The sequence below is a fragment of the Rana temporaria genome, chromosome 3 (genome assembly GCF_905171775.1).
Source record: "Rana temporaria chromosome 3, aRanTem1.1, whole genome shotgun sequence".
Classification (NCBI taxonomy): domain Eukaryota; kingdom Metazoa; phylum Chordata; class Amphibia; order Anura; family Ranidae; genus Rana; species Rana temporaria.
Genome location: NC_053491.1, coordinates 217,672,669 through 217,679,497, shown reverse-complemented (window position 1 = coordinate 217,679,497; position 6,829 = coordinate 217,672,669). Strand labels below are relative to the sequence as shown.

Sequence of the window (6,829 nt, the reverse complement as noted above, 5' to 3'; positions counted from 1 at the left end):
AGCACTTATTTTGGGGCATTGGCTGCTGCTCCCCTTACTGGTCGACCTCATATTCTTGCTACCCTCTACTCCGGTGTAGAGAGAAAAAAAACGCAAAAAAGACTGGATAATCAGGCGAACAGACGAACAGACAGACCTTAGCCAGTCAGACAGCATTTCAATTTCACTTTGCAATTTAGACAGTTTGTTTCAGATCTAGCAAATCAAGCAATTGAGTGACAGAGTGAGAGTGAGAGTAACAGCCTATCCTAGGCCTCCAGCCAACATACTGGCTCGGAAACAACCCACTAACCGCAGTGCACCCATTAACCAATTCCAGCTAAACCACCATTAACTGGAATACACCAGAGGGACCCATACCACCGATGGGTCCGAACACTTCCTTATCCGAGGATTCTTCATTCGCCAGCAAAGACCAACCTCTGCCACAGCGCAGAAGGGGAAGACCTTACCCTTGAGTGCCCCTCCACACCCTCAAAGCTCTCTGAATACCATACTGCAACCCCATGGCCCTCAAATCAATTCCCACTGCAATGAGGTGTACCCTGTCACCCCGAAGGTATCGCCAAGTATCCATTTCTAGTTCCAAATGCCGGATAACCAGGTCCATATTCCTAACTACAAATCTACCTACCCCCCTATTGACCTTCCTGTGGGCCTTATTGAGCCACTCCACCGACCTAGCCAAACGCCAAGTCGTCCAAGCAATGATGTCGGACCACACGACGAGCAAAAATAAAAAGGGCATGTGGAGCCGCAGGAAATCAAACCCTTGACATCACGAATGGCGACGTGAAGCACCAGAACATCCGGTGGTCTATCCAGTCGTGCAAAGTGATGCACGTCCAGGACCATCTTGCTCCACAGCATACCCGGTCCCCCCAACCAGCGGACAAGCCTCCTGCCTAGAAATGCCTAGTTGCCTACCATTAGGTCAAACGACCGCTCGTCTGACCCCCCAAAACACATATGAGTGGCCCAGTACCTGTCAGGCCGCCCAGGTATGGTAGCCCCCCTGCGGCGGACAAGGGGGATAGAGCGGAAATCTCTAAATGGAGGCATAATATAGGTAAGAACTCAAATAAAGAGCAGCAAAAAGGAGGAATGGGACACCCGTTTAGGGAAGAGAGAAGAAGGGAAAGGGGGAGGGAAAAGAGGGGATTAAAGGAAAGGGAGGAGGGAAATAAGGGGAAGAAAGGGCAGAACGGGGGGGAGGGCAAGGAAATTGAGATTTCCTCTCTATCCCCCTTGTCCACCGCAGGGGGGCTACCATACCTGGGTGGCCTGGCGCCGCACATTACCACCCCAAATGTGGGTAAACTTTTTTCCCTTTGTATTACCCATTTCTATCGCATTGTATTATTATGGCTATTGTTGAATTATTATGTTGCTTAACATTAATTGTATTTGTTTGCTTTATAGATTGGTACTCTTGAGGAAGCGGTTCTACCGCGAAACTAGTCGAGGCATAGACCAGTCTATATATTTGTAATAACAGATATTGCCCGGGGGTATCCTTGTGGTTCTGTTTTTTCAATTTTAATCATGTTTTTTTTGTTTAACAATTTTATGCAATAAAATGTATTCATTATTTTATATGTATGTCATTTTTTACCAAGTACCGAGATAGTCCACTAATCTTCTTTTTTTGGGGGGGGGGGGGGAGGGAATGTTAGAGGATCAGCATTAGCCAATGTCCCTTGTCCCCACCCTTTTCGTCTGTATATCAACCTGGATGATGGTACGCTTTTAAGATTAGCTATTCTACTTTATCTGAGGCCATACTCAACATTTTCGCACCCCCTCCTCAAGGTTCCGTGAAACAAAGTAAAGGACCAGCAACCTCACCTCCGGGCCCTCTTGCTCCACCTCAGCCTGCTGCAGCAAAGACAACCACTCTTGCCATACTTTATTATAGGCTGCCCACGTCGTGTCACTCACTGACCGTCAAAGCCATCCGCAGAGGACCCCAAGGTAATCCTCCACAGCCATTCCGGACAAGGGTCCCGCGTTGCTCCACTGCCGGTGCCAACTCCGGAACCTGCCCCACTGAAGGCGAGACAATGCGCCATATAAGCCGTCCTCAAATCCCGGGAGGTGAACAACATAAAGAAAAGCATTTAACTGTAGACAACGTAACACTAGTGTAACGGCTACCCAAGTAGTGTGAGGGTCTCAGCCGTTGGAGACGTCCTTTACCCTGGCAAAATGCGATATGCAGGTACCGCCGGTATATCCCATCGAACGCCCTTCCAAGAAACGAGACGGGCTACGTTTGAAGGGTCAAGCAGACTGACTTTATTTGCCACATTTTTCCTCCTTATATCTGGTTACAACTGTACAGAAACAAATGACACTCCCCCCCCCCCTCAGGGGGGACTTCAATACACACACTTTGAAACAATGACACTCCCTTGAGCCAATCAGCCGCTAGCCGTTTTGGCTCCTTAACTTGATCAGACAATAGAATTCAATTAACCTTTAAAACAATTATCACTCACACATAATCCCCCTCAGCAGACACCTCACAGGGGGGCTGTTTACCTCCACAAAAGAGAGAGTTCATTAGCTATGCGAAGGGAACAGTAGCATTCAGCAGTGAAAGACCATTGTCCAATTAACCCTTTGAGCTCAGAATACAATGTGGTACCTCCAATTGTGACAAGCCATGCAGTTCCTTGTAGTCCTCATGAAGATTATAACTGTCCCGGCAGCATAGTCCATGATCCGTTACACTGCCCCCCTTTTGTGGAACACTCCGGCAGACCCGGATTGATCCTTTTCGGATCAACTTGGGGATGTCCGGTCTGCTGTTAGGGTAAAAGTTCCGTTTGCCTGGACAGTCCGTCGGCCTTCCCATTGGCTTACCAGGTCGGTAGCTGATGGTGACGGTGAATAATAGAATTCAATTCTGGAACAGTCACTTGCTTTGCTCTCTCAATGGCTCCCAAAACCTGTTGCTGATGCTCTTGGGACAGATACGGCACCACCTGGATGCAAATCCCATTTAATCTTTTGACAATTTCCGCCTGTTTGTGCATTTCAATGTTCAAGCCACGGGACATCTCATAATACATGACATAGTGTCGTTGCATCTCTGATTTCTCACTGGCCAACTTGTCACATTCCCATTTTAGACTGTGATATTGTGCCGGATCTACAGTACATGTCGGGGAAGGTAGTCTTACCCGGTTCTCAGCAGCAAGTGGGTTGATTCCAGCAACGCAGGTGGTCACGGCACAAGCAGCAGCAGGTGTAGGTAAATAAGCCGAAGTCAGAGGGCCAATGTCGTTGCCCAGCACCACCTCGGCAGGTAGGTTGTCCATGATACCAACTGTGGTCTTTCCTGACCCGGCTCCCCAGTCTAAGTGCACCCGGGTGGTGGGTACGCGAAATACAGCACCCCCTGCGACCCGGACGGCAACTGTGCGAGTGGACACGTTCTCTGGCTTTACCAGATGTTTTTGAATCAGAGTGATAGTAGTCCCGGAATCTCTTAGGCCTTGTGCTACTTGTCCATTCACTCGTACCTCCTGACGGTGATGCTGACGGTTATCCAGAGGGGCCGCTTGTATTGGGTCTGCCTCATACCAAATTCCCAGACATTCCTCAGGGCCCCCCTCGGTCTCCAGGCAGTGGGCCGCAGAGGGACGTGATGGAGTGACCTCTGTGTTGGGTGTTGTGCGTCTCCAATTGTTATTTGTAGCTCTCAAAGGGCAATAACGAGCAATATGTCCAGTGTCGCTGCAGTGATGGCACGTCACCCTAGGCGAATCCCGGGGGTAGTTGCTAGGCCCCTGAGGACGTGGTGGGACTGGAGCCCGAAACTCTGGGCGTGGGGTGACGGTTGGAGTACGCGGTTCTACCTTCTGAGCCAGCCGCATAGTACCCTGGCTTACTTTCCTTGTCTCCGCGTACTCATCTGCTAGCCGAGCTGCCTCGTTTAAGTTAGCGGGACGGCGATCTCGTACCCAGTCTTGTATGTCTGCGGCCAGGTCTTGAAAGAAATGTTCCATTAGGAACAGCTGCAATACTTGCTCCCCGGTGTTGGCCTTGCACCCTTGGACCCAAATGGATGCCACCCTTTGTAACTGGTTGGCCCATTCCATGTGGGAGTCCACAGCCATCTTCTTGGACTCCCGGAAGCGCCGGCGGTAGGCTTCTGGAGTTACGGCGTATCGGGTTAACAGCGCCTTTTTAACTTGCTGGTATTGTAAAATATCCTCTGGAGCAAGAGCCCGAAAGGCTTCATTGGCTTTGCCCGACAATTTCCCCGACAAAATAGTGACCCATTGGTCTGGTGGTACCTGGTGTAGTGAGCACTGCCTCTCAAAGTCCGCCAAATATCCATCGATTTCCTCCTCACTTTCTACAAAAGCTTTAAATGCAGTGAATGGTATTTTCTTTCCTGTAGCAGCAGGTGGGGGGGTAGGAACTGCAGGTGTAATGGGCTGTCTCGCTCTTACCAGTTCCAGTTCTTGTCCCCTCTTCGTTTGTATCTCTTCCCTTGCTTCCCGGAACAGCTGGTTGATTAGTTCCACGGACGTTTCTGGATACAAGGATAATCTCCGCTGTACAATCCCAATAATTACATCTTCTTTGCTGACCGGTGCAAGGGGCTCCGTTCCTTCCATGGATCCATCCATTTCGTCCAGCTCCAGCAGTTCAGCTATCAGCTCCCTCCGTGGTCTGTTGCTGGCGCTCCTACCACGACTCTCCAATAGATCTTTTAGTGTGGATCTTTTCAGCCTGGCGTACTGCGACTCCATTCAGCACTTGCTGTTTGGATAAAAGGACCATCCCACCGCTGCCAACCAATGTAACGGCTACCCAAGTAGTGTGAGGGTCTCAGCCGTTGGAGACGTCCTTTTCCCTGGCAAAATGCGATATGCAGGTACCGCCGGTACCCCTTCGAACGCCCTTCCAAGAAACGAGACGGGCTACGTTTGAAGGGTCAAGCAGACTGACTTTATTTGCCACATTTTTCCTCCTTATATCTGGTTACAACTGTACAGAAACAAATGACACTCCCCCCCCCCCCTCAGGGGGGACTTCAATACACACACTTTGAAACAATGACACTCCCTTGAGCCAATCAGCCGCTAGCCGTTTTGGCTCCTTAACTTGATCAGACAATAGAATTCAATTAACCTTTAAAACAATTATCACTCACACATAATCCCCCTCAGCAGACACCTCACAGGGGGGCTGTTTACCTCCACAAAAGAGAGAGTTCATTAGCTATGCGAAGGGAACAGTAGCATTCAGCAGTGAAAGACCATTGTCCAATTAACCCTTTGAGCTCAGAATACAATGTGGTACCTCCAATTGTGACAAGCCATGCAGTTCCTTGTAGTCCTCATGAAGATTATAACTGTCCCGGCAGCATAGTCCATGATCCGTTACAACTAGGTTGATGGTTAATAGTTGATGACCTGTATCACCCCAAGATTGTCACCATTAAAACGCACTTTTAGGTCCCTGAAAGACTCTCTCCACGGCCACCACCCCCAGAAACAATTCCAGGAGCACCAAATTTTGGAGAAAACCCGCCTCTTTACACAAATTCGGCTTTGAAAGAAGGCCCCATAATCAGTCGAAATGGCCGCATCCGTGTAAAGTTGAGTGGAAGATTTGACCCGGCCGTACTTGCAGACAGCTGTCGACAAAATACTCTGCCCATAGAAAAGGATGCGACACGCAAAATTCAACTTACCCAACGACTTATCAATAAAAATATACTCTACAAATTTATCAAATACTACATTTCTGACCACATAAATACAACATTTTTCGATAGTCACTACATAAAGAACAGAATATGAGATTGTTACTCATATGGCAGTGCTATGCAATTCCTCGTTAGTATAGTGGTAAGTATCCCCGCCTGTCACGCGGGAGACCGGGGTTCAATTCCCCGACGGGGAGGCACAACTTTTTTTTTTTTTCTTATAAAAAAAAATAATTGTTACTAATTGCTGAAATATAGTGTAGCTATAATCTGTAATACAATTTGAGCTACAGAGTGTACTTCATTTACCTTTTATAGAAGGCTTGCTTGAATAAGGTTCTACAACTTTTTTTTTATACCCTCACTCAGATTAATCTGACAAAATCCGCAAAACATGCAGATAGCTGAAGCGTCTAGACCCCGAAGACGGCTCCTCACATTCAAATTTCTCTCAGCTAAAATAACTATTGCCAGAAACTGGAAGTCGGCGGCTCTACCCTTTGATCAGCTCAAACACAAATTGTCATGGCTTATGTTGAATGAAAGATTAACAGCGCTCGCACAAGATAAGATGTAGCTGTGGATTAGTTATTTGACAAATGGCCCTGAAACTATTGTGAATTAGATTGTACCCGGTAAGATAGATCTCTGAGCACGGAGCTACAATCCCCCCTCTCCCCTCCCTTTCCCCTCCCTCTCCCCTCCTACCTTTCTTTTCTCTCCCCCCTGTTAAAAAAAAATTTCCGTTACACTGACTCCTCTCCCCTTAACTTTTACTTGTTTGGCTTTGTTGCCTGCTTTTTCTCACCCTCGACAACAAGATATTGAGGGAGCAACCCGCCATTGGAAGGGCTGGACTCCCCCGGACAGATAGATGGGGAGCTGGTTATTCCTGGTGGACGGAGCATGCTCTATGAAAGACAAAACGGAGTGCACATCAGGCCCTGTGCTACATTATATCATATACAAATAGAGAACATCATTGGAGCATGGCCTGTGTACTATAAATATTGATGCGCTTATGTCCTAGGTTGTACCAGGAAATGATACAGTGTTGTGTAATTTATCAGTGGAGGATTTCCCAAATGTACTGTTTGA

General features: G+C 48.0%; 1 non-coding gene across 1 annotated transcript; it reads left to right on the top strand.

Annotated features, from left to right (window-relative positions):
- Positions 1 to 5,856: 5,856 nt before the first annotated feature.
- TRNAD-GUC lies at positions 5,857 to 5,928 on the top strand. The gene has a single exon. It is a non-coding gene; the product is annotated as a tRNA-Asp (tRNA).
- Positions 5,929 to 6,829: the final 901 nt, after the last annotated feature.